Source organism: Tympanuchus pallidicinctus, unplaced genomic scaffold, assembly GCF_026119805.1.
Source record: "Tympanuchus pallidicinctus isolate F22 unplaced genomic scaffold, pur_lepc_1.0 scaffold22, whole genome shotgun sequence".
Taxonomy (NCBI): Eukaryota; Metazoa; Chordata; class Aves; order Galliformes; family Phasianidae; genus Tympanuchus; species Tympanuchus pallidicinctus.
This window is the reverse complement of record NW_026294739.1, coordinates 33,654,462-33,681,377: the sequence shown is the minus strand read 5'-3', so window position 1 is coordinate 33,681,377 and position 26,916 is coordinate 33,654,462. Positions and strand designations below refer to the sequence as shown.

The 26,916-nt window shown below is 37.8% G+C and overlaps 1 long non-coding RNA gene across 1 annotated transcript in view; it reads right to left on the bottom strand.

Annotated features, from left to right (window-relative positions):
- The window catches only part of LOC128082448 (uncharacterized), a 366,886-nt gene that overhangs the window by 141,596 nt on the left and 198,374 nt on the right, over positions 1-26,916 (bottom strand). The window contains exons 6-7 of the long non-coding RNA XR_008207676.1: positions 4,535-4,614; positions 816-899 (exon numbers count right to left, since the gene is read on the bottom strand). This is a non-coding gene — a long non-coding RNA (uncharacterized LOC128082448). The remainder of the gene's footprint in view (positions 1-815; positions 900-4,534; positions 4,615-26,916) is intronic.

Sequence of the window (26,916 nt, the reverse complement as noted above, 5' to 3'; positions counted from 1 at the left end):
AACTGTAACCAAAGGAGGGAAACTGCAAAGGCTGCCAGTACCAAATGCTTGAAGAGTCAGTGGAATGCTGGCACAGCCCAGCTCCTGTGCTCTCTGCTGAGGAGCACTGTGGTGGTACAGGATCTCTTGGAGAACTTCTACCAGAGGCACTGCACTAATCCTGGTGCAATCACTCTGTAGTACCAAAGCCTAAGAAATTACTGCCTATTGTTTTAGAGAAACAAGGATTTGCATTTTAGCGGCTATGTATGTCCTGCATGCAAACCAAAGGACATCTAAGAGGAAGGACAAAGAAAAAAGAGCACAGTCTTCATCAGCCCTCATCCACTGACCTCAGAAATGGAAGATGATGAGAGACACTGAGCCAAGGTCCTGCAGGAGTAGAGCAGGGAGGGGACAGAAGACAATGAGGGAGAACTGAGAGAGGTACAGTGGAAATTTGGTAGTCAGCTGAAGTTATTATGGTAGAAAAGTTGGAAGAGAGGAGAGGGTTGAAGAGGAAGTTGAAAGTGTTGGAGTAGAAGGTACACAGAACACCACAGAGGAAATGTTACTACCACAGGGAAAGGTATAAGGAGAACAAGAATAAAATCCACAAATAACGGATTGCATCAGTTTTGTTGCTCATGGAATAATTGGTTTACATATTAAACACTGGCTGGTAGTAAAATTGCTATAAGCAAGTGATAGATAATAATAGCACAATAACATGAATAACAAAGATTACACAAAATAAGAGAAACAGAAAAATCATTAAGCGTCCGATTGCTAGCAGAGACAAAAAAGCAATTTATAAAAGCTTCAAAAATACTCACATTTGGAAAGAAACACAAGTTTTCTTACTCATATTTCCATACTCTTCTCGTTAAAATGAAAGCAGATCAATAATACGCTCTTTCCTATGCAAGAACAAAGAAAACATTTTAAAAAAATTTTTGCAAAGATGCAGATTGTGCTTGTTCTCCATTATTAACAGTTCAAGGGCAGATTCAGCTGAGCTTTAAATGTAATTAAAAAATGATTTCAAACAGCACTAGAAGCACTGTATAGTAATAGAGGATAAAAAACATGGGTGATAAGTGTCCCATGTTATTGCTGTTAGAGTTCATATATGATGCATTTCTGTGACTAGATTATCAGAGCACAGATGACAATCTGTACTTATAAAACTAAACAAGATGTCTCAAAAAGAAGTGAAATATTAAATTCTGTGCTATCAGCCAGCTACGCTTCAGCGAAACTGTGTGCATACATACTATCATTTCTATAAATCTGTATTTCTGCATACAACCCTCACCAAAGCAGACTCTCTGCAGTGTCTGGAAAAAGGAGAAAATCCTTTGATCTTTTAAGAAAAGTTTCAAATGGACTGAGGAATATATTAAAGTCCATCAAGAAAAGGATGAATAGTCTTGTTGCAGATTAACAGCCTTTCACCTGCAGCATTTAGTCACCCTTCTAGTTAAAGATTTGTTTTATTTTCCTACAGCAATACACTATATTACAACTTAAAATTCATATTCACCTGAAGAAAGCTGTGACATGCCTACCAAAAGAGACGTACACTGCTTAACCTAAATTGACCCTTTTTTCCTTCTGTTCTAATAGATCTTTTTTCTTTTTGTCACTCAAAATGAGCGTCTGATGTACGAGCATAAATTGTTAAAAGCAGTTTTAGGTAAAGGAAGAGAGAGTGAAGTGGAGTTTTCTCACAAAAGCCAACCTCAATTTATGTCAAAGAGGGTTAAAAGACCTTGGGATTAAAGCAATAAACTTGCTGCTGTCAAAGCTAAAACCCGCTAACAATTTAGTGCCAAACGCATGTTGTTCAATATCATTTCATATTATATTATGTCACAAGTAGGTGACAGTTCCACATCAGGCTGACAGGGCTGATTTACTCTGAAGAATTCATCGACATTTTGCAGAGTCAAAGCTGACTTCGTTTTATTTGGATGCAGGGTGGGAAATCTGTCTGTGCCGGAGCTGGAGGACGTGGCTAGATAGCACAGCCCTTGGACGGCAGACGACAGAACCCCAGGCCTTCCCCACGCAGTGGCAGACAAAGGCTGCAGGCTGCCTCCCTTCCCTGCCCTTGCTGCACTGAACCCAGCAATCTGGCAAAATGACAACAGACCAGGGCTTGTTTCCCCCGCTGATCTGGAGCAGCACAAACTTCCATGTCTGTGCATTTTTGTGCCACTGCATTTTGCAGTGGGATTTGCCTTATTGCAATTTCTAAAGTAGCCCATGGCTCTTTTCAATATCTGATAATATTTTCTCCCCAAATTCAAGCTTTTATGCTTCTCCAAAATATAACTGAAATATATCTATAGGTAATATATCCAAACATATCTAAAAAGAAGTCTCTGCTAAGAAAATACTACCAGCACCTGCTTATAGTTTAACAGGCAGAGATAACTTTTTTTCCAGGATATTAATTGGATACCAAGGTCAATTGTGATGAGAGATCTTTCTTAGGCCAATGCAAAGATTTTCTCACACAAAGGTGTCTGGTGTGAGATACTCCCATATGGCTTTTTTTAATATGGGTTCCAATTCAGATTTCTCCTGGGACTTGAAGAGAATTCTGAGTAAACACATGCTTTGTTGTGTCTCATGCAAATCTAATTGATTTGACTTCCCTGTCAAGGTGTTAAGGTTTATTCAAACCAGGGAGTCCCTTTTCTTCTCCAAAATCCAGGCATTCTTCTAGTCATGTTAACCCTTGTGCCATGCTTATTTCTTTAGGATATTTCCTCAGATCAGGAATTACAGCTCTGCTCCTGAAGCACCTGAGAAAACTTGCTATACTTAAGTAGTCTTGTTATATGCAAGAAAAAGAATACTTCTCTCTTCTTTCTCCCTTTTTTTTTTTTTTTTTTTTTTTTAATTGTGAACAAAAATTTTCAGTTTGTTCTTACCCTTACTTCTGCAAAAAGTGTAGTAAAATCTGTGGTCTTCAAAAGACACACATCACCATTTTCTCCATCTAACACAGGAGGTACATTAGTACCTGGCCATTAACTTCTGTAAACCTCTTCCTGCTGTTTCTGCGGGATTCCTTGGGCAGAGTTTGCTCTTCATCATGAAAAAGGTTGTGTAGAACAGCCCACTGCGTGTAAGTGGTTCCATCACCCAAGAGTGCCCTCTGCTAACCAAATACCAGGCAGCACAGGAGTTGCCTTGTCTGTTATGCAAAAGCACTGCCAGGAAGCAGAACTTCTGGTGAATTGTTAGACAGATTAGTGGATGGTTAATCTTATCTGACACTTAAAGCACTTTGAGGTAAATTTAGTGTTCACCTGCCCTCAAGTATACAGCATGAATATGCTTCTACATATTTATTCCTGTTCAAACGAGTAGCTCTAGTGATTGGAGGACAAACTATACCTGGCACAAAGAGATCGTTCAGGCAAAATAATGAAGAGGGAACAGACAAACATGCATCCTGGCTTTAAGCCTTTGCTGTTTTCTCACACTGAATCATGAATTCCATTATTTTTCATCCCGATACAGGCATACTCTCTTTAACTTACACATTCTGCTAGCATGACTAAATTCTAGTGTACTTTGGATTTTAATACATCTGAGCTCCATTTTCTGTGACCCCAGCACATGCCAAGCAAACACACGCATGCGTCCATGTTAAATGGGATGCAAGGCCTTGGGAATCCCTATATCCAGTGAGAACTCTCCAGGAGAATAAAGACATTTGCAACCTACTCCTCACAAAGGTTCTTCCAGTGCACAGTGGTGCACAGGCAAGTCAAACCACCACGGATCCCACAGCTGCTGCATCACCAACATCTTCAAGCAGCGCAGCCAGAGGGAGGGAGGGAATACAAGCCTTGATACAAGCTGAGACTGCATTCATTGCCTGCCAAAGGCAGAGAACTGGAGAGGACATGAGAGCTGCGTGTTGAGGCACCCTGTCCTTTCTGCTCAGCTCTAATTGAGCATGCTCTTGCCCTCAGTCACCTATACCTCTATGACAGAGAGCAAAATGATTTGTCATGTCTCTTTCAAGTGGGAAGTACTGCAGCCTTTCTCTCAATGCAGGCTGTGACCTTTCAATTTATGCTATCAGTTTACTCAGTGCTTGCTCTGTGGTTCATGATTAACTTGAAAGAGTTAGATCACACTCTCTCCAGGTCGTCAGGAAGGAATTCTGTTGACTGTTAGAAATCCCTCATGCAATAAAAGAGCACATAGTATGGCTGTATAAGCTATCTTTCAAAGTTACTTCTGTTCAGTAATGAGGTAGCAATTCTTATCCAAAAGCTCCTAAAAATATTTCAACTCGTATTTTTCTTTTTTTTCTTTAGGGTACTATTTATGAGAAGATGGCATGCAGAACAGCCACCTTGTTATTAATAAATATACCTTCACTTTCACAAAGACCACTCCTTATTAAGGGGTCTCATAGCTCTCAAACATTAATTAAACATTCTCAAAGAAGTTCATTCAAGATGCATTTCAATTCTAACTATAAAGGGTAAACTGAGATAAAGAGGTCAAGAATTATTCACACCTTAGCCATGAGCGACTGACAGACTACAGAAACTTCTCCTTCCTCCTGTAACCATGGTAGTGCAAATGACATAATATATTCTGGAAAATAGAAGAAAAAATAAGTGTTTCATAAACTCAAAGAATAGCATTCATCTTTGAAAAGCTCATCTGTTTACTTTCCCCATTTGTTTTTAGGAAAAAAAAAAAAAAAGAAAAGAAAAAAAAGCATTTGGGATTTCCTTCATCTTCACAGTTACCCTAGGAGATAGACAGATTGAGGAGCAAGAGCTGGACAGAAGAGTAGCATCTCCAGCTGCCACTGGAAGAGCAGTGTCTGAGCCAAGGGATTATTTACATTTTTTATTATTATCCATACTTCTGCACTTAAAAACTGCTTGTTAAGAGAAGTAGGGAGGCTAGGAAGAGAAAACAAGTCCTCTACTTGGTCCTCCAGTTTTTCCAGTCATGATTTCTCCTGACAATGGGGAGAGGTTATTTCACACTTCTCACTGAAAGCAGAAACAAACAAAACCTCTGTTTGGGACCTAATCTTAACAGAAATTTTTAAAGGTCTTACATTTTTTTTCAGATAGCTTTTTAGTTGCCCACAAGGTGAACATCTTCCTTCAGTGACAGTGAGTGCCAGACAACAACAGAAAATCTCTCTTGCTCCAACATATGTACATTGCAAACAGAATTAACAGCAAAAATTTCAAAAGACGTCTCAAACCCATTTTGCACACTCAAAGGATTGGTCTGTAGCAACTCCAATATAAGTGAGTTTAACTAAAGCAGATAGATTTGATGACATCACTTTTACTTCTTTTCCTTTCTAGTAGGAAGAGGGGAAGCTGACTACAGAAATTAAATAGATTAAAAAAACCACAAGTTTTTAAGAACCGACTCTGAGGCTCTCACAAGAAGTACATGTAACCTTATAAAGATGTATCACAAGATCTTTAACTTTCAGCTCCTTACGGTTTCATGACATTACAAGCCTACATTACAGCTCACCTCACCATGGGAGGATCTGACATAATTGCTCTCACTGTTCTACCTACCTTGCCCAAACTTCATAAAAAATGGTTTTTTATCACTCTGCATTCAGGTCTTTGAGATCCCTCTGTCTGTGGTCTATTAACTGCTGGTACCACTGATAAATACTTTGGTCCTTTATGTGGCTCTTTATCGCTTCTCAAGGAAAAGATAAAGAAGTAAAGATTTTGAGCTCAACTGGACCGGCTTCTGTCTTTGAGTTTTCCAGAGCTTTTAAAACTCACCAAGTGATCTAGGGCTTTCTGGACACCCCTGGATGTGAGGACAAGATGGGAACAAATGACAGGTTCTCTTATTAACTTCGCTGTTGTCCACATAGGTAATATATTAATTAAAGCAGAAGGACAACAATTCATATTAGACAAAGACATTGCCCGTGGACTACAGAACTGCAAATTCAGGGAGAAGAGAGCTCACCAACTTTGAGAATTATATCTTGGTTTTCAGCACCACAGCGGTCAGCTCGGCATTCACATTTTACATTTTTTTAAATAAAATATCTTCATGGGTAATTCTTCAGTTGAACAAAGTAACGGGAGTTATTCAGGAACATTCCATGTCTGAAAAATAACTTTCAATGTTTGCACTTCTATTGAAAATTTGAGAGAATAAAAAAATTACTTGATGCATTGTGGGTGTTCCTATTGTCCTCACTTTTAAATTATTCTTTTTCTTTTTATAATAATACCCATCTAATGGTATTACTGTAGCTCCTTGTCTGGAGATCCCTTTGGAAGCTTTCTGACTACCTAACAACATTTTTCAATTTCCCTACTTATGCATATACATCTTCAGTCCAGAGATGAGAATTTGCTAATGGACCACAACTGAAACCTCTTCCTTCCAGGATTCCCACATGCAGAATTTTACATAGGCTGGTTCAAAATCTAGACTGTTTATGAATGCTTTATTCTAAGAACAAGATGCATTTGACAATAAATATATATATATATATTTTGAAGTATATATTTACTTTGAGAACAAAAGAGAAGAAAATACATCAGATGACATGTTATCATAACATTAATGTGCATGCACTGTCAAGTGGATAAAAACTAGCATGTGTAAAAATGTGGCTGCCTCCTGAATTATGTTCATTTTTAGTTGTACAGTGAAGGACAAATGGGCAGTGATAGGAAATGGAAAACATACACAGAGACATACCTGTCTACTGTTTTTGAGGTCACGCCACTTTGCCTACAACAAAGCAGATGATGCATCCATTTGAATTTTTTCACTCATTCACATAAGTCTGTGACACTCTCTAGTGGAAGCCAGACATACATCACCTCAGCCACAATCAGTGCATACCCAACAATCGCAGAGAAACACCACCATGAGAAGGGAAACTAGCTGAAACGGATTTGGGCACTGTTGCATGTGTTTTGCTGCACTCTTATTTTTTAACACCACAACCAAAACACTTACAGACAGGTCCCTTCTGTTTGAAGCCCAGAGGATAACGTGGTACTGAAGCATAAATAAAGAGTGCCACTAGCAAGGAGTAACTGGCAGCAGACAAAGCCCAAGCCAGCAAACTGTCACGATTGCTCTAGAGGGTTTATAAGCTTTATCAAATCTGTGCTAGCTAATTCACTTGCAGAAGTGTACTGATAACACTGCTTCTTTTTTCTCTTACTTTTATTACAAACAGAAAGATAGACAGGTCCTAAGGACAGATCTTTTCACAGCTCTCTTCTCTTCTGCCAGCACATGCCCTTCTACTTCTCACCGATTACCAGGTTAAGCTACGGGCGCCTTTGAGCCAGAAGCATTTACTGAAATAAAAACCAATATATTTCCCAATAAAGCTTCCCTCTTCTTTCCTAACACTTGCACTGTGGTTGGAAGCAACATAAAAAATATATATACAGCTCCAATCTGTTGTTGTCTCACTTAATTTGCAAGTGGCTGTTTTTCACTACTCCCAGTAAACTGAAGTTACCATTTCTGTGCATGGACAGAGAAATAATATATATATATAAATACAGGGTGGAGCATTTGGCTGTCATATCCTATCCCATCCCCCCTCAGTTTCAATGCAGTTTTTTGCATATTGTTATAACAAAGCTAGTTTATCAACAGCTATTGTTAAACAACAACTATTAATCTAAATGACATAAATTAATACCACCTGCTGTAAACACATGGGAAGTTTGGGTTGCACTTTTAGCTGCAGCTTTTGAAGTATCCAGGACTAGATGCAGGTAGATCACAGAATCACAGAATCCTGATCCATGGATCCCTTCACTTAGATCCACTTCACATATCTACTACTCAAACATATGCCTTTGAAATGGAAGGATTTTCAAAAGAAACGCCTGGCTTTGAGTCTGTTGCTTTCCACTGCCATTTCAGCTGCCTTCCTCCATGTTACTTTCTGAAGTCATCCTCAAAGATGTCTGGTGATCCTCCCAATGAGCCCTATGCACAGAGGCCTGTGGAAAACTGACAAAACACTGGAAAATTCTGCCAAATTATAAACAAACCAACCCCACGTTTTTTTCAAACGTGTTTCCATGAATAACTGTGAAAGCTCTTTTGCTAATTTACTGCCTGTTTTGTCTTTATAGAGCATTTTTAAAATAAAATATTTCACCCCCTCCTGCCTCTTTCTACTTTGCCCTGGCATTCAATTTCTGTAACTAATTTGAGGAGTATTCTCTAATATTTCACCACATTGCCAAAGCTTAGTTTTTGCTCCAATGTAAAGCAGAACCACTTTAACTTCAGAGAAAATTAAAATCCATTCTGTAACATGGGATTATTCCTTGTGTTGATTTCTAGAAGCCCAATCTGATGGAAAGTAGACGTGTGTGAATTCAGACTTCACACAAACATACCGGGCAAAAATTGGCCCTGAACTGTATTTTATTCAGACTTCTAAAACATTTCCCTGCTAAGTCTTAAAGAACATTTAGCTCAGTATTTTTTTTCTTAGGGAAATTCACTACACAGTTTTTGAAGTCGACTCTCATGAAACATGAACAAAGCACTTTTAGAGCTCAATATTGTGGTTGGACTTGATGGTCTTGACGGTCTTTCCCAACCTGAGCAATTCTGTGATTGCTTACCACATTTAGTCCATTTGTTGCTAGACTAGAATAATCAGAGAAAGGGATCCTATTCTAGATTATTCAGAACAAGTAGCCATATGTATTTAGGTGCCCCCTGCAAGAGCTCCATTCTCTGTTGATTGCAAGTGTTGCTGGAGGAGGCTGAGAACTTTTTTATACCAACATTAAAACAGTAATGGTCTACTAAAAATATATATATATAACACTTCGTAGAGTTGGACAGAGTAAAAATTTCTCCAATTAAAAACTGAAAGCAGAAGAGCCATCAGGAGGCTTCTGTAAGAGAGATAAACATTGTGATTTAAATAATAAGCAACTGAAAAGAACAATGGGATTCTGCCTCTGAGAGATGTAAAATCAGTAATGTGGCATGTAGGCAAAGGTGCAGTCACTGGCTGACCACATCAATAAACAGAACTAAGCTTGTCACTAACGAAATTCAGGTGCAAAGACTTGTTATATTACTTATTTCAGGTGTACATACAGAGAACGCATCACTGACAATATGAAATCCACAAATAAAATAGTGCTGATTTAAGTGCTTACCTTCAGTTTTAGTTTGCTTCTTACAGTCTCTGAAACATTTAATATTTTCAGGAGATGTCAGGGCTTTCTGAGATAATATGCTTACTCTAGCCTACCATGTGTGCAATGGAGATTCCAGATAATAAATCCAAACGTGCTAATTTATTGTGAAAAGGATAAAATTCTGAATAAACTGTTTTTGTAACCACCAGAAACTGACAACATGGTTAAAAAAACAAGCTGATACTCTGCATGACCGAACACACATAAATCGTATTCATTTTCACCTAAAGCATTAATTATTTTACCTGTAAGAAAAATATCTCTAATTTTCACTGCTGGAAAATCAACAGGAAGTAAGCACTGCTGCTACATAACAGGCAAGAAGTAGACAACAGAATAAAACTTATACAGCACTTTTCATTCTGTAATGTCTCTCGACTTCTGCGTATAATGAAATATTAAACCACAAAGCATTAATGAAACACTACCAGAAGGAATTAGCACTTTCAATGTCGAAATTTAGAATTTCTAATAGCCAAAGATGACAAGATGCACAGCTGAAAAAAGGCATTATAGAAGACTAAAATTAAAGGCCTTAAAACTGCACTATAGTCAGTTATTTTCAGATAGACTTTTAATAGATTTTATTATGGTTAGTTATTATCAGATAGGCTGTGATCTTAGACAATTGCTCAAAACAAGCCTTGACAAAGGAAGAGCTTGGTTACTTGGGTGAGAAAGTGAAACATCCAAAAGTTAATGAGCATTTACCAAAATTTCAGTCTCTAGAACAGAATACAGCAAGAGTAGAAGTTGAAAAAAATAGTACTTTGATTAGAGAAGAATATCATCAGAAACAGGAGATTTAGAAACTAGCATTGTTCCTGGAATTTATGTTTTAACAGTTTCAAGATCTCCTCAAGCAGGACTCCTCCATTCAAAGTTGTCAGGATTTCCAAAAAGACCAAGTTACAAATCCAAGTAGCTTTGTTGAGTATTACAGGTTAAGAATATTTTAAATGCCAAGCAAAAATCAGTTCTTCAATTTACCATCTATTCTGAGTTTTAGCAGTTGCAATGGTCAAGACATTAACAGTGGGAAAAAAAAAAAACACCAAAAAACAGAACTAAATCACTGCTTGCAAATCTGTCTGTTTTGGTCCCACCTAAAAGAAGTCTTTCTTAACCTCATGTTTATACACGACTGTAAATACCTGCAGTAACTGAAAACACTCAGTTACAGAATAACAATTCTACGTGAATGTCACTGATACTATCTGAAAAAAGACATCTGTAAAAATTCTAAATCTAACCGTGATGGAGCTGATAGATATTGTGTTATCTTTAATAGAAATCTTAGGAATTTCACAAGTATGCTATAGAAGTGAAAATTAAATCAGAAGATTTAAGCAGTTCAGGTGATGTCAATGCAGAGGAAGAAGGGAGGGAGGGATGAACTCATACGCATGCCTTCATATGTAGAGAGATCCAAAAGAGTTCAAATGAAAGCCAGCCAGAGTAAGCAGAGGGAGCGTCACTGGAGATTTCTGGTTTGAGTAGTCAAAGTGCAGTGGCGAGTCTGAACTCCTAAGTGAAACCTATCAGACACAGTATTTGAATTAAGATAGATCAGAAGAGAGAGCATCACTTACTTCTCAGAAAATTTGGGAGCTAGCCCTTACTCAGATGCCTACCCAGAATGGATAGCCATTCGGGGAGAAAGAATCCAGTCACTGTCTTCCACAAACAGGAACTCTGTCCACAGGGAAATACAACCACAGACAGTACACAAAAAAGGAAAGAACAACACCTTCTTACATACTTTTCTGTTCTATTCAAAGATACATTGTTCAACTGAAGAATATTTTCTATAAACCATGAGCCAAGATATGCTTAAGAAGGACCACAACATGTTTAATAAAGAGAACTTGTTGAATTTGACGACTCTTCAGTGAAGAACCAAAAATACTCACTTTTTAGGCCATCTGGGAACACTTTCCAATTCCAAATTTAGGGTCCAGTAACAAGTCCTACAAATAGCCTTTCTGTGAACACTTTCTCCTCCTGTGTTGAATTTCAATGAACTGGAGCCAATATGACTTTGCAAATGAAGGAAGCTACACGTGAGCTCAAAAGCGTGGCACAGCTAAACACCATAGTGAGAGGCAGCCAAAGCCACTCCGCGTTGCACCCTTCTTGTGTGTAAACTTTTCATCCACCACTAGGGATGCTCAACTACTCTAAAACATGGGGAAGGGGGTTTAGAAGCTCTCTTTAAAATAATATCAAAGCTGAAAAACTTAAGGTTTGAGGATTTTTTGGAAAATAAAATTTGGTTACTAAGGAAAAGTCTATTAAAAAGATAAAAACTAATTAATGTAACATCTGCTTCCCATTCCTCCACTGTATCATTTGTCAATCACTCTTGCACACAAAATTGAGAACACTTTCATTTTTCTGCTTATTTAGGAACAAAGTGACTTTGTATCCACTTCAAAAATATTGGCAAAAAAATGTCTAGAAGGCATTTAATTGCAGGGGAATTATACAGAACCATTTAAGGTTGTATCAACCTTAAGTTTTGATAAACTGAGACTTCAACACTTAACAGTCATTTTTTTTTCCCGAAGAAGAAAATTATTTTGAATTGTGTGTATGTAAAGTTGTTTCTCTCTTCACTGCAAGTCCCAAGTGTGTTTAATGGTTTTGCTAAATATGATTGAAAGAAAACCATGCCTGAGGGAAATGATCCTTTGCTGGATATGTATAAGTGTTAAAACAGCTTGGTCAATGAGTGACCACAGTATATGAATCTAAAACTAATCTCAAAGAGCCTGAGGGTACCCAAAGCTAACCTAGTCAAACAGTCATTTTTTTCACGTGCTCTGAGCTAAATACACTGTCTATAAGAGTCCCTGTGCACCTCAATGCAAGTATTTTGTTTTTCTCATATTAAAAAGAAAAGAAGATATTTATAACAATATATTATAGGAAGTATATAAGAGCAAACTAAAAATAATTATGAAATAGAACAAGCAGTCACTTAGTTGTCACTAAAATTGGACTCAGTTCTCAAAGTTTTTGAAAAAGTCCATCCAAGCAAAGCTAATTTCTACACGAGTACTTCACAGCTTAAATCTGCAGGATCAAGTCCATTGCAGCATATACACAGATGGTCTAGAATCATATATACATTAAAAAAAATAGATCTATTTCTCTCTCTATTATCAGTGAGACCATATTAATTGTCAATATATAAAACCATAAAAATGCTGTTCCAATCAGATATTTGCAGCTAAATCCCAATCCCAATACCATTGTTGTTTCAGGTCTACTCAGCTCAGAACACGTAGGGAGCGATCTGTGAGCACTTGGATCTCACAGTGCTGTTGAACCTATGGGTCAAGCACCAGCCAGCTCCAGCAAAACCAAACCCCCACCCCTGGCTTCTGCCCCTCGCCTCAAACAAGAGGGATGGATAAGAGAATATGGCCCTCTTTTCTCACCAGTGCAGACATCCTGGTCTTTAAAATTGCAGAATGTCACTTCAAATTATCAATCAATCTTTACAAAACTAAAGATATATTCTTTTGCTCTCTCTTTTTTTTTTTTTTTTTTTTTTAAATCTGAGTTACTAGAAACCTTAGGAAATATACAGAGCTGTTTTATGGAGGTAACTTCAACAATGAACCAGGTCCTACATTTCACAGCAAAGCTGCACCAGACAACTGCTTTGTAAACATGGGCAAGGGATGGGGTGAGAAAATCACTGAAAAATATTAAGTCCCCTGAGCAGCATGGGATGTGCAATTTTCATTGTGCTCTGAGACATACTCGTGTGGCCTTGTTGGTTCTATTGATCACCATAGGTCTTTCCTAATAGAGTTACAAGACATTTTCAGTTGCAGACTTCAAAACCTGTGGGAAATGGGATCCAATCATCCGGCTGCTACGGCTCTGTAAGGCCAGCTCCGTCTTGTTGCTACTGCTCTGTTGGGCTTTAAACACAATACCCACACATCTACAGCTGAGAAGGAGGGAACAGAGATTGTGCTGGCCCAGGTTATGAATTTCTGTGAAGCAAGAATCAAGCCTTTTCTGGCCATTTACAAATATTCCATTAATTTTCTTATTATGTTTCTTTGCTATGGAAATTCACTTCTAATTTCCAACAGGACTGTGAGTTTAGGAAGAAAGTAAGAAGCATGAAGAGGTACGCTATGCTCTTTTACTATACCAATACGTACAGTTCTGAGTGGATAGAGAGGATTTTTATGTTATGCTGAGGCAGAAGGTATTAGAAATACAGAAATCTCTGTGAAAAGAAATGCTACTTTAAGCAAGAAACTCAATCCACAGGAAACCTGAATAGGAGACTGTAGACGGGGTTCTTCCATCAAAACAAACAAAAGACAGTTCTGTTTTGCTTATCAGAGCTGCAGCAAAAGGCAATTTAGAAAGAAAAGGGAACTTGTAGGTTTGTAACAGTTCTACTCAAAATATAAACAAGTTACTTAACACAACTGATCACTTAGAAACCGAAAATTGCAATAAAATAAAAACCACTTTTCTTGCATAGTAGTAGTACTGGTGATCTGTGTCATTACCAAACAAACTTGGTGTTTGTCTAGTTTTCAGGAAAAAGAAATCTAGGTAAAAACGCAATACAAGGTCTGATCCAGCAAGACACGTAACGAATGCAGCTTATGTCGACATGTCATGAAGTTTATGGAGCACAGCACATCGCAAATCAGGCCCATTGCTGCTCTCCCAAGTCTTTTACAAGGAGTCCTGTAGGGCTGGAGGAGTTAGCTCAGGACTCTGTCACTGTCACATATCACTGGCCACAGGAACAAAATATAATTCTGTCACGTGAATTTTGCATTCCCCACCTCACCTTTCTGTTCTGCCCCTCCTGTGACACACAACTCTCATAACAGCAGCATGGCAATACTGGGATCAGTGGTACCCTAAAACTCCTATAGCGTTTCCACACTTGATTTCACAGTTCAGATTTCTTTACCAAAACAGTGCAGACTTAAATATCACACAGTGATCCGGATGTTTAACTTAAGAGATAACACAGTACAATGCATACGAATTTACATGCCTTAAGCTGAAATGCACACTTCCTTACATCACTGTAAGTAAATGACTTCACTGGCTTCAGTGAAGTTCATCCAGATGCTGGAAATCAGAGTTTCTGTGATATGCATTACATTCAGCAAATCTAGTGAGTCTGTAGGAGGGGGGATAAGTACCACTGAACTGAAAGAGAATGAAACACAGCACAAATGTACATACAAACATTTAACAGCTCAAAGAGGATGATACAGTCCACGAAGACCTGCCCTCATAACCTCAGGAAATACAAATCAATCTGCATTTCATCATCTGAAACTTGAACTTCAAGCTAGTAGCTCTGTGCTCTTCCTGCTGCCTTCTTCCAAAACTCCTCCTTGAACTGATTTACACTATTTGCTTCTAATGCTGACTTCGGCAGTTTGTTCCAGACTGTATTTCAACTACTCTTTGTGTAAAACTGTTCTGTCTGAATATATCAGAGTCCCTAAATTCTGGTACACATATTGGAGTGGTTACAGAAGTAATTTTAGTGTGGCTGGCAGCTGGCCTAACTTGTGCTCTGATCCCTCCTCCCCTCTCCCAAGCTCACAGTTAATACCACACTGTTGAGCCAGGGCTGCCATAAGGAGAGCTTGCTCCAACAAAGTGCCCGGAGCAACAGCACGTCAGCTTGGCTTGTACCAGCAGGACACTGGCCAGGGAAGCCTTCCCAACCCTCAGAAAGAGACCAGTGAAGCACAAGGAGAAAGCAAAAAAAGACAAGCTGGACTCTACTTTCAGCTACATCAAATGATTTGATCCTATTCACAGTCCTTTTATTTGCTTTCCACAAAGGTAACTGTTAAAAGCTCTAATAGAGAAAAAGGAATATGAAAAATCAGACCATTGGCATAACATTTTATGCAGTCACTTCGAAAACCTGATAGAGTCATCCAGGAAGCCATCAGAGGTGATAAAATGTAATTCTACTGGCCAATCAGACAGAGTGAATTATGAATACTGGAATCTGTAGCAAATATTTAGAAAGCTGTCAATCGGTCTAAAGTACATTGATAAAAGCGATGTATATACAATGTCAAATATAGAGATTTGTGAAAACTGAACCTTTTTTTTTTTTCATTTTGAGTAAAAAGTGGATTAGATTTGCTGAAAACTGAACTGCAGTTGTAGGTTTGTACTGAAGTAGCTGGAAGAAAGGGGAGAGAGAGTAGCAGCCTCTGGATTTGAATAAATAGTTGTGTAATCTTAAAACACAAATACAGGATTCGTAATTTTACCTATGAGGTATCTGCATTTTCTAAAAGACTATATTTGCAAATTTCTTTCTAAATCCAGTTTTGTGAAGGAACTAAGTTTAGGGAAGAGGCAGACAATCCATCAAGTGTGCTGTGTCTTTCAAATAAAGGTGACATATTTTTCCTAGCCAGAACAACTTTCATCAGGAATATTTTTGGAAATTTAGAAAATCTCTTTGATGTCAGAAGAACTGTTTCTCACATTCTTTTGAAGCAGACAAAAGGTCAATGTTAATTGCAATATGTTGTAAATCATATAGATTACTTTCAAGAAGATATTTAAAGGAGATATCTTATATGTGACATTCATTCTTCAGCCAGCCAGATATGGATGAAGTTTAATTTATAAAGAACTAAAAGGATGGAAGACTTTTGCAAAATACTGAATTTAATGAAATTCTTCTGTTTTGTTACCAATTTACTGATACCATCTTTTCTTACTTATTTATGGAGAGATGTATTAATCATCACATGCAGAGTTGCAAATTCAGCAGAAACATAAGTTATCAGCCTTAAAACCCAAATTCTTTCACAGGATCTGTAAAGCTAAAAGTTTTGAATAGCTCAGATAGAACAAATGGACAAGAAAAGATAATGCATCTTTTGAAACACAAACCTGCAAAGATGTTATGCTCAATTACTCTGACAAAAGATTTGGAAACCAACAATATCCCCTGCGGAATACCACAGCTAAACTAGAAAGCTAAATCAAAAGCTCCAAGTTAAGCAAGAATAATATAGCATGAGCCACATTAAATGCATATCATCCTTAAAGCTAGAACACACTCGGATATTTATTAAAAAACTATCCCTACTTTCATGAAGGGGGGGGGAGGGGGGGGGAAGAAGAAAAAAAAAAAGCTCAAACTACATCACGTGAACAGAATAAAACAACCACCCCGGATATCACATGAAGGAGCAGTGGGACTGGACAGGTTACATCCTGGTTTCTGGTCCTCTGGTGATCAGCCAGAGAGTTATAATGTTGTTTTATGGCCCTAAACAAAGGTTCCAAGAGCAATCTTCCAGGTTTACATTAATTGACACAAAAAAACCCACAAACAAACCAAAACTCTGCTAGAGCCTGAGGCAGGGAGGAATCTGAAATTGGGAAGCTTTGGAGAAGTCGTAAGTATGGCTGACATACCAGCAGCCAACAGAAGTTCCCGTAATTCAAATAAGGATTTCTAGCAAGCTACTGGATAAAGGTGCTGAAGAACCCTCAGGGCTGCCATGTTGTAATAGTACTTTTCAGCCTGATGGAGGAAAACAGGCTTGTTTTATTTTCAATGAATGCCCCCACCAAGCTGCAGAGGGAGTTGGGTTTGCAAACACACTTTCATCTCCTAGAAAAACCAGGGATGCATCCAGCCACCTACTGGGGGACCAGGGAAAAGGAACTACTGGGGAGAGACAGTGTCCAGTCAGTTGTGTTCATCACTGTAGATGTCTGGGAGGCCTTTGGGACACACTCTCCCCAATACAGACGCTGAGTAACCAGGAATGGAATGCAGTCTGTTTCTGTGGGACAGGAATGATGCTGCCAAAAAAGCACTAAGAATGCAAGTCCCATTTAGGACAGTCAATTCTTACTATCTTCATTGTGATGTCAAGCCTATAATTTTGGCTGTATGGAAAAAAGGGATCATCTTTCTGTACTACAAGCCTAACACAAAGCTGTCACACACACAGGTAGGGAAGGCCAGGGTCTGGAAGGGTCTCCTTCGAGTGAATATAAGACAGCTTGAGCTCCTGCCCTGGGGCAGGACTGGTAGAGCTATACACATGGAAAAATCGAGTTAATTGCATTACCATTTTAATTTACCTGTTCTAGGTACTTACTCTGACAGTCATCAGGGGTTCATTATTCATCTGAGAAAGAATGAATTTGTTTACTGATTCTAAAAGCTGATGGGGAAGTTGAAAGGATAAAAAACAAGGAAAGATACAGAGAACAGACCTGTGGCTTTAAAATTAATGTTTTTTCCTCTCACTGAATGAATTTGATCTCTCCAATTTGAAGCATACATTTCTGGTTATCCATATTCCCTGTGTGCTTTTATTGCTTGAAGATGCAGCTTGTTCTTTTTTTCAGCATTTTGCCTAGTGAATGAGGTAAGAGCAAGGATCTAATTGTAGCAGCCTACCAACCATCACTGTTGTCAAACTAGGGCTGCGTTCAGTGTAGGATGCAAACAGGCAGTCATCCTTCCATTTATGAACACCAAAATTCACAATGACAGGTAGCTGTTAGAGAACTTTCACTTCTAAATTATTAAGTAAAACAGAAAGAAAAGCTAAGAAATTAGAGACAGTTCCTAAGATACTCCAGTGAATAGTATTGATTGACAAATCCATTCCTAAAATTCAGAAGTAAAATTAACTGCACTTATTGCATCAATCAGTGACATTGCAGTCAGAAAGTACAGAATGAAAGATGAACAAATGATATGAAAGATAAAGGCGGAATATAATTATAATATAAAAATATTTGCAAGTTACATTTCATAGAAGAGAAACAGATCCTTGCAAATTCAAAAACTTTGTGTCACCCAGAGGGAGTGGGTAATTACCTTAAAACTTTTTCAAGAAGTTCTAAAGCAAGTGTACAGCTATAAATCAAAATCAAATGAAAAGAGATTCTGGCAAATCACTCAAAGCAATAAAATCTTATATTTCTGAAGAAATTTGTTTACACAGATTAACAATATGAAAAATTGATATTCCTACAGTGAATGTGTTGATTTCCTAGATTTTAAGCCATTAGTGTACAACCTTTAACATGGTGTGAGATAAGCCTATATCAGCATTTATAAAACAGAGTTTGTCTAGCTGTTTAGCCTAATATAATAAACCACTTCCTCTTTCTGTGTTAACACGTCTTCCTTTACATCCCCCTTCCTTCAATCCTGCATTTTCATTCTGTTTCTCTCCTTCTCCATGCATGTTCTACCTGCAGATCCAAAGGAATTCCCAGGAAACTCTCCTGAGAGATTCCCCTGTGGAAAACAAAAATATTTCTCTGGAAATACATTGAGGACTATAAAGACTTGTCTGGAGGGAAATTAGTGGTAGCACTGCCTGGGACTACACTGGAGACTTTACAGACAACTGACAGCTTTGCTTCCTCTGCTCATGCAAACTAAGGTCCATTAGTTCAAGGGAAAGCACTGCACCAAAGGACAGGATTGCAATAACCAAACACACACAGTAACACATGCACACAGAAACACATTTTCTTTGCTGATTTCTGTCATTAGGACTGTCTCCCTGGATTTAATAATCAGATACATCACAGCCACAATCTTAAATAGCCATCTCATTTATAGTCTATGTTTCAATTAACTTCATTTTTTCCAGACTGATCCACAAACGTTGCCAGCTCTTCCTTTAAGCTTTGCTTTTTTCCAGCCTCCAAAATCACACATTTGTTGTCCCTTCTTCTTCCATAAGGTGAATTGTTATAAATTACAAAGCTGACAGAGGTAGTGAGATTGGTCTAATATACAAAGGATTCATGTAGTATTTCCCCATATTTTTTAAATTCTCATTGCCCAAAAGCATGCAGTGCTCAATATACTCTTCTACAAACACAACAGGTATTCAAAACATAGAAAAACATGTATTATTCCATGCAGTTCACCTTAAGTGCTGTGGTGCTTTCCCTCTGAAAATAAAACAGGAGTAATTATTAGCTGGGCACTGGAGATGCTCATTTAGTTAACAAAAAAGGCTCATTCACTTTGTTCAGCCATGCCACATGTGGATACCTGCTTCCTATACCTCTAATCACAGTGACAAGGAGCAAGACTTCTCCTGCTTGCTGTGTAGCCTTCTGGATCACTGGAGATAATGCTCATTCTGAGTCCAGCTCCACAGATACTGCTGATCTGCATGCAGGCTTGTAGGGAGCAGACCGAGCAGCCACACAACAGCTGGCAGAGAAAGGCAGGTCTGAGAGCCTGGGATGCACATGCAGAACTTGTGACAAAGGTAATTAGATATCAATAACCAAACCTGTGAGTACAGCACAGCTGTAATTCACTAGTACTAAGAAACGATGAAAGATTGGCATTGCCATACATACTGGATTTGGAACCTGCTGAGCAGCTGCCCTGAGCATGGTGTACATGACCCGGCGCTGCTGGAGTACTGTGCACGTAAGGACAGATCTCATGAATGCACGACTAGTTTTTCTACACGTGGATGTGGCTCTGCCACGAGATCTAAAGAAAGTAAACAGTTCAGTTAGCAAGAAAGGTTGACCATTGCCCTCAAAATAATTCAATTTACAACGCTGCAAATCTGCTACCATATAATTTGTTATCATCATTACTGCACCTAATCCAACCCACCAGTGACCTCAGGAAATTTTCAAGAATATTACTTGTATTTTCCATCCTTTCATTCCTAATGTGTAAAGACAGACCTAGCTATATCTGCAGCAAGAGAAGCCATTACCGTCTCAAGAACAAAAATGACCACTCCCATTATCTGAATGCCAAATTTCATATATTCAGTTCCCTAGTCTCCCATACTGTATCCTTTCAGCTAAGTTACTAAACAAGATGGGCTCAGATCTCTACAAAGGATATAAGAAACATTTTTATCAACTACATCATGAAACCATGGCAAGAAAAGCAAAACTGACATACTAAAATACAAAAAAAAAAAAAAAAAAGCCATTATATTTAAAATCTCTCACAAAGCATATCACATTTGTTATCAAGAATAAATTTACAGATTTACCATCCATCAAATACTAGGCTTTATCTTTCTGTATAAAATAAATACAGCCAGAGTATATGATCGCCCTCATTTTTACAGAATCATTTAGACAAAGGTGGTTATTCACGTCTTAAGATAAAAGTGAAAATAGAACATCAAATTAGTGTAAGCCACACGTTGTACACAAAGATAACATAGGTAGACTTTCTTGTGAAACTGCTGGCTTTTATCACTGTTTAATGATTTGTTGCACTATTTATAGGATAAACAATAAATCTAACATGATTCATCATATTAGCCAATAAATCATGGGACAAATCATTAGGCAGAGTGATAAAATCAAGTGTTTTAGAAATAAGTTAATCTACGATGCCAATGTCTAATCTAAACAGTTGCTTAAAAACCCTATTTACTAATCATTTTTACATAAAGGAAGACTGATGATTATGTAGATTAAATGTGTACTTATTCCTATAACCAGTAGACAATCACATGTTCTATGCTGGTCTGTTTAGAAAGGGAAAAAAGGATTTTAAAAATCCACTGTGAAAAAAAGTAACATCATTTTGATTATCTTTGTGTATTTACAAGGGATTTTCTTCACCTTGCTTGAGTCTGCCTTAGATTTTGGTGAAGAAACAGTTAAGTAAAAGCATGCCGCAAGGTTACTGAACAGACTATCTTTTAGCTATGCATTCCATAATATCCTAATTAACAATTTCATTAAGACATGATGGCTGGTTCTAATGCTTCTTCACTCTTTAGTCTGAATGTAACTCTGTACTCTTTCTCATTTGTGACAACTGTGTTTATAGCTTCTCTACCCATAGAGCTTCATGGCACTTTGAATTATGCTCAAGAGTATATGGGCATCACGTCACATTTGTGTGCCTGATATCATACATGACTAGCTGCGCTCCAGCCAGGGTCCTTAATGTACATTCTACAGATGGACTACCCTCTGAATGCTTAGCCAGATATTAAGTTAAATCTTTTTGGAGTCAAGCTTGTTTCGCATCAGTTATACAAACATATTGGTTCCTTTAAAAGGACAAATGCACTGAGAGCAAGGCAGGGAATCTAGGTCGGAAATCTAGGAAAATCGTTTTAAATTTTAGTTTAGCCTTTAAATTTGAAAATCTCTTCTTTGGGAATTACTGATATCTGTGAGGGGGCTATTTTCACTTGCTTTATACCAGAGAGAAGTACCTGAGTGCTATTTATCAAGAAATATGTAAGCCGTGTGGTTGGTTTAACCATGAAAGAAACATAAACAGCAAGGCGAGTCTCTCTCCTTTCTGTTTTGTATTAAAATGCAACAAACCTGACAAGATAGTGACAAACGAACATGGTATTTTCTAGTACAGGATTTTTCTGAAAAAGGAAAAAAACATTAACATCTGTATGCTACTGTCCATCTATCTATCTGTTTATCACTATGGGACTATGTCATACACACTGCACCTTCTCGATAAGGCTAATCTTGAGAGCGCGGCATCTTCCTCTAACAGAAGGAATGTGTTTGAGTAACAAAAGCATCTGTAATTAGGACTGTGACCAACTGTTTGCTTGTCAAGCAGAGTCAGGTGAACAAGCCCCTCCAGCTCACTGAGCACACTGAGGAAGGGAGAGGCAAGCTTGGTGCTGGGAGGGGACTGAAGAGAGCAGAGGGGATGGAGTTGGGTTTGTTGTTTTCCTGTTTTTTTCCATCTCACTCCATACAGTGCATTTTGTAGAAGATGTCTGTGAGATGGACTGCAGGGAGGGGATAGCAATTTGATGCTTTCTGCAGCCTAGATGGGGATAATTTGTTTGTAGCTTTATTTGGTTTTTAATGTGCAGAAGTCCCACACATATAAAATATAATAACACACCAGAATCATGTGCTTGCAGTCCCCTGTTATTCTTTTAGAACCCACTTATCTTTTGCTTCACTTTTTCCCGACGACACTTAAGGTCAGATTTCTGAAGGCACTTAAGCTGCCTCATTTTATTGAAATCAATGGGAGAAAGGTGCTTACACATCTTTGAGGAACTAGACCTTTAATGCTTTTAATGCATAATAATTGCATTCTTCCTTTATTAACCATGGTTGGTCAAGATAAGATAGAATCAGGTCCTCAGACTCATCTCCTCTCAATGATTTCCTAAATGAGATCAGCTCCTACTTACATCCTGAATGACCAAGGGTGGCTAAACCACAGCAATGAAGTACATTTACATCCTTGAAACTGAAATAATCTTTCAGACACTCCTCCTGGTGTTGCTGATTTGTATGATTTTTGAGTCTCAAAATGTTTGGTGTTTTCCTTCAACACTCAGATGCAATCATTTTAACTAAAGGAGAATATCTGGTTTTTCTCTTTAGGTAAAAAGGAAGCTCTTTTTTTCCTTTGGGAGCTAATCTCACATGATAATTATGGAACTGCAGACAAAACAGGATTCTTTCTTTGCATTTTTGCCCTCACTATTCTAGTCTTGTGGATTTGCACAGACTTCTGCCAGTGCTTATTTCTACCTTTCACTGAACTAGCGTCACACTGGGTACAATTGGTGCTTATTTCTCCTTTTTGGGGGATACATCTGCATCACCTATTGCCTCCTATAAACTTAACATTCACAGTCTCACTTTTTTCTCTTCTCCAAACATTTTCTTCTCCATCTTCCAGCTTTCTCTTTTTACCTTTCATTTCTCTCCAGCTGTGCACACACAGTTCTCTATCCTCCATTCTCTTTCACTCTGCTTTTCATTTTTTGCCACTGCAAATTAGTTGATCAACAACAGGCACATACAACCACCTCTCTGGCAGTGAGCATCAGACACCAGTACCCCACAGCTCCATGTACAGCACTACCAGCTGTCAGAACAGCAGAGAGTTTGAGTGCAGACTCATTCACTAGAAGAGACCCTCTAAAGTTTACACAATACTTGCCTGAATCCTCTAGTACAACAGGATTTGGGTCACCGTTGTTTTATTCTTCTTTCTTTCTTTCTTTCTTTCTTTTCTTTCCTCCTTGAAAATCATCAGCTAAATGTCTGGAAACCTCATTCAGCACCTGATGTACATGAAATGCGCAGTTTATTTTTTAATATTTGGTATTTAATCCAGAACTGCTGGGAAGAAAACTGTTCATGTCTTATTCCTGCAGAACCATAGAACTTCTGGTCACATCACTCCCCACTGCCTGCTAAACAACTTTTAACATCATTCTGTGTAATAGCAGCTCAGAGCACAGCCCTTCCGTAGATTAAGGAAGAACAATCTATGCAAAGCACACAGAACATTTCTGCACTGAAAGAAACCCACTAATTATCTCAGTAAAGATTGTCCTGAAAGGTGCTTCTTAAAAACTGAATTTTTGAGGTATTATGATGAGCAAAATGACCCCAAAGCTCACTTACAGATAAAATTCTTATGTTCCAAGTCCTTACCACGTCCAGAAAACTGGCTGAAGTCAATGGACACTCTGATGCACAGAACCAAGATGTTTGTCCGGCCACGATTCCATCCACATGTTTTCAAAGCAGTAATCAGGCAATGTTGGGAACTGTATGGCTGGAATACTGAGCAGCACTAAAGCAGCATTTCTATAGCCAGACTTCAGGGTCAGAGATTAAAAGGGTTCTTATCTAAAACACTGAAAATTATTTCTAATGTAGTCCCACTAAGACATTTTACAGGGAATTACTTTTTAAAATATATTTTAAACAGAAACGCATCAACATATTTTCTGTGGGCTTAGAAGCTTATGTTAAGTTTCCAAATAAGTCAATTCTATAAAGATAACATCTTTTTTTTTTTTTTTTTTTTTTAATTAAAAAAGTGTTGCAAGTTAATACTGTACATAACAAATAAGTCTTAATTAAAAATTAAATTGAAATCTGTTTTGGCTGATCACCACTGAACTGGAAATATTTAAAAGCAGGATTTTCAAGAGCTCTCAAATATTCAGGTCAAATATTCAGGTATTTAGCACATATAATTAGGTTAAAAAACAACAGAGTTCTGTTCACCACAGTAAAACCAGAATTTACTGGAGTGCTTGATGTCTATCTCTTCTTACTGCGACACTGACGACTATATTTCTACACATGCTTAGCACCCAAAGTGCTGAAATCCTCTGGGAATCTGAGTGTGTTTTGACAAACAGTATCTGAGCACAGGTAGAAATTCTGCCATGTTAGAATGGAGTTCCAGCTGTGGAATGATGGACTATGCTGAAAATCTGTCCTGTAACCACCAAGATTTTATTGCCTTTTTTTTTTTTTTTCCTTCACACATTTATTCTATGAGGGACGCTGTATTGCGCTGTATTGTATTGTATAGCATGTGTACTCATAGAAAAACAGGATGGTTTTTGTTCCACACATGACTTCAATTTTCTGATTACCTCATTGTATATATCTGATAACTATTATACGTGCAAGGACATTCAGATCACTTAGGCCACGCGGAAAAGCCAGCTGCAGATGAAGACTGAATGAAAATCATCCAGAGAGATCAGCACACAGTCAGGTCTGCTGACCCATTAGCCTATTCATTACTGACAGAGGTAAATAGCTGTAAGAGCATTAACAATGAGACCTGAGGCAGTCATAAAGTCCTACCTAAGGTGATGTGAGATATCGCCCTATACTTTTAACACATTATAAAGAATCAATAAAAGCCAAAGTCAGCAAAGTGAATACATGTCATATTTAAATCTAATTAAAGGTTATTTTTGTACAGATCTCTAGTACCCTTCAGTAGGGATAATTTCATCTTCCAGTCATGATCTCTCTGCACGCATTCAACATGGAACACTACTGAAAGCACTCTGCTGACTAAGAGATAATGACTCTTTTTATTGTGTTTTGATTCATATTTTATAATAAAGGAAGTTTTAAAGTTCTCTTTAGAAACATTATCTCTATGCTTTGTTAAGAAGAAAAAGCATATAGGGTCTTCCAGAAAAAGTCTCTTCATAATCTAACATGTATATTTTCTGTTCAAAATATGCTACTGCAATAAAGCAGTTTATGTAAATATATATATCAAAAAAAAGCTGTCAAAACCTGCATGAATTGTCTCGGCAGTTAGAATGAAAACCAGCAACAATGAAGATGTGCTACCTTCCTATTTGGCCATGTGCCACAACTCAGAAGAGGAGTCCATTGAGGACATGCAGTACATTACCCTGTTGAACAAGCTTTTTTTTTTTTTTTTTTTTTTGTAAAGTAAAACATTTTTGACAAGCAACTCATCTATAGCTATTTCACACAGCTTTTCTTTCATTTGCATTCTCATTAGAAAATGTGATTTTATAAAATGGAATGTGGAAGTGCTCACCACACACCGAACACGCTGAATCCCACATCCGAGGTGATAATCCAAACCGAGCTGACAGCAGATAGAATGCAAGATCTGTGATTGGCAATTTCAACAACACTAAGTGAAATATGAGCAGCAACATCACATCACAAATCATTGAAACAAAGGGACTCAACCTTTTTCAGGTTAACTTAATGGGGGCTGGACAAGACGAGAATGGACATTTTACAGGAAACAAAATATAAAGGAAATGTTCATCAACATTTTAACCATTTTGGAAATTTTATAGGAGCAATATAATGCATTGACTATGATTTTATTGAAGAAAATATGTTTTGGCTCATCTCAACGCTTAGATTTTACTGTTAGACATTCTCCAGGTTTGTAAGTGTATGATGCCAAGTTTTAAACATAATGTAATGGAGCCCATTTTCCAGCCAGATCCACAGCTCCTCAAATGCAGCAGTTCTTAACAAATAATAGGGGTTTTGTGCGTGTTAGTCTTTTAATTTATTTTCTGCACTTCAGTTTGTAGAGTGCCCCTCACTTAGAAGAAAGCAGAAAACAGCAGTGCAAGCATTGCCTATTCTGCTACATAACATGAGCTTGGGTGGCATTTCTAAAGGAAGAAAGAAGATGTGTGGTTTCTGGTAGCTGCTGCTGTCAGCTTTTTTCTTTTTGATATTTTGATATTTGGTATAAATGAAAATAGAATATATCAGATAATATGGAGGCTGGACCGCTTAGCTTAGGTCAGAATTGGGATTTTTTGAATTTAAGAAAAGTTCTCGCCTGTCATCAATGATAAGGAAAATGAACGCATTCCAGAAGATTTTATAGGAACCACAGGAATTAGAAGCAGCACCAAATAGTTATGAAAAATGTGCATTGTTCCTTCAGTTTGCTTTTTGAAAAATCACATTCTAACACAGTGTCTTTCCCATGCCTTATACTTGTCTACACAAAAGGCAAACCCTAATTAATGAAAATGTGCAGGTGCAGTAAACAAGCTCAGTTCTTCTAGATGAGTTTACTTCCTTTACTGGGACATTTTTGGAACTCATTATAAATCAATAGAGTCTCTGGCTAGAATTGCAGACATTCCTGTATAAATACTGATAAAATATAAATAGATACTTTTTCTAAAATATGAGCAAGAAAAATAATAAGCAACGTCCATAATGTTTACAACCAGTGCCCAAGCTTTATAAACCAAGGCCCTAAATCCTTCTTAAATGCCTGGCTGTTTTAAGATTCCAGGAACATCCTGCATTTCATAAACACAAGAATGACATTTTAATTTTTTTATAATGGCAAATA